At 44.9% G+C, this 2012-nt stretch overlaps 2 non-coding genes across 2 annotated transcripts; both read left to right on the top strand.

Moving 5' to 3' along the window:
• The first annotated feature begins 481 nt into the window (after positions 1-481).
• On the top strand, positions 482-553 carry trnad-guc (transfer RNA aspartic acid (anticodon GUC)). The gene has a single exon. It is a non-coding gene; the product is annotated as a tRNA-Asp (tRNA).
• A 119-nt stretch (positions 554-672) lies between these two features.
• On the top strand, positions 673-743 carry trnag-gcc (transfer RNA glycine (anticodon GCC)). Its single transcript has one exon. It is a non-coding gene; the product is annotated as a tRNA-Gly (tRNA).
• Positions 744-2012: the final 1269 nt, after the last annotated feature.

The following is a 2012-nucleotide window of genomic DNA, read 5'->3' as shown; positions in this document are numbered from 1 at the left end:
GCATCCAACGTAGGCCTACCCAATGAAGTTAGTTGACATTATCCCCTTTTCAACATTGTTTTTAATCATGATTGCCCCCAACAGCACACATTTTTGTTGTGGGTGCCAGACAAAGTCAACCGATTCAATTTGTTAAGTGTTTGGTGATTAGTTGACAAGTTGAACCAGGTCTGCATGTCCAGGGTGTCACGCCCTGACCTTAGAGAGTCTTTTTTATTTTTCTATTTTGGTTAGGTCAGGGTGTGGCTAGGGTGGGTACTAAAATTTTTTATTTCTATGTTGGCCTGGTATGGTTCCCAATCAGAGGCAGCTGTCTATTGTTGTCTCTGATTGGGGATCATATTTAGAGGGGTCATAGTAGTTCCTAGCTCCAACCATTCAGTCTCTACAGATATTTCTGTTAGAAGGGTTTAAGCCCAACACTCCAAACTTAAGGTTAGTACCAACACTCCACGTTTTTTCAAAGCTACGACCCACCTGCTCCTCTTTAGTATAGTGGTGAGTATCCCCGCCTGTCACGCGGGAGACCGGGGTTCAATTCCCCGACGGGGAGAAAGGACAAAACATTTTTAGGGTGAACAATGTTGCTGAGCCCACAAAGTGGAAAATATTATTGGAAAAAAAGCTTTATGATACGATTTCCAGCCTTTGGGGTTAACTCACCTTTCCAAGGCATTGGTTGTTCAGTGGTAGAATTCTCCCCTGCCACGCGGGAGGCCCGGGTTTGATTCCCGGCCAATGCAAGAAGTTTTGAACATGTAATTTCGACAAGTATGCAAACCCCTGAGGAGGAAATGTGAAATGTGTCGGGGTACTGGAGAACTGGAGTTATGAAACACTTGTCTACAAAACAAGTCTTACATTATTTTCTCTTCAATCCAGGTTCAATTAGCATAGAAGGTTATTCAGAGAGAAAAAAGCTCAGACAATGTGATTTATTTTCACAAATTGTCTCTACACAAACCCTTATGCTAAGAATACCATTCCAGGTGCTTCGATAGTTTTCAAGCAGGGTACCAGAGAGAGCTATATGTATTTTCAAAGCATTGTTGTATGTTATTGTCTGTTGCATGTTGCCATGATAAAACATGTCCCACCCTTTCAGAACCTTCTTTACTTGTTGTTTACAACAATCTGTTAAGCAAGAAAGTAATTCAGTCCCATTACTAACCTATTCCTGAACTCAACACACAGACTCTGGATTTTGGATGTGTCATTGGAGACAGATTGTTACAAACGGAATATAAAAGAACCTTTTCAGCCTATTTCTTCAAGGATGGAAGCCAGAAGACTATTCTTTCCCTGGGGTGACTATCTGGTCTCTAGGTGTGTTGCCACAGGAGATACTGCCAGTTCACCCTGATACCCAGAAGACTATTCTTTCCCTGGGGTGACTATCTGGTCTCTAGGTGTGTTGCCACAGGAGATACTGCCAGTTCACCCTGATACCCAGAAGACTATTCTTTCCCTGGGGTGACTATCTGGTCTCTAGGTGTGTTCCCACAGGAGATACTGCCAGTTCACCCCGATACCCAGAAGACTATTCTTTCCCTGGGGTGACTATCTGGTCTCTAGGTGTGTTGCCACAGGAGATACTGCCAGTTCACCCCGATACCCAGAAGACTATTCTTTCCCTGGGGTGACTATCTGGTCTCTAGGTGTGTTGCCACAGGAGATACTGCCAGTTCACCCTGATACCCAGAAGACTATTCTTTCCCTGGGGTGACTATCTGGTCTCTAGGTGTGTTGCCACAGGAGATACTGCCAGTTCCCCCTGATACCCAGAAGACTATTCTTTCCCTGGGGTGACTATCTGGTCTCTAGGTGTGTTGCCACAGGAGATACTGCCAGTTCACCCTGATACCCAGAAGACTATTCTTTCCCTGGGGTGACTATCTGGTCTCTAGGTGTGTTGCCACAGGAGACACTACCAGTTCATCCTGATACCCAGAAGACTATTCTTTCCCTGGGGTGACTATCTGGTCTCTAGGTGTGTTGCCACAGGAGACACT

Source organism: Oncorhynchus kisutch, linkage group LG29 (genome assembly GCF_002021735.2).
Source record: "Oncorhynchus kisutch isolate 150728-3 linkage group LG29, Okis_V2, whole genome shotgun sequence".
Taxonomy (NCBI): domain Eukaryota; kingdom Metazoa; phylum Chordata; class Actinopteri; order Salmoniformes; family Salmonidae; genus Oncorhynchus; species Oncorhynchus kisutch.
Note: the sequence above shows the minus strand (reverse complement) of the source record. Positions and strands in the feature narration are given on the sequence as shown.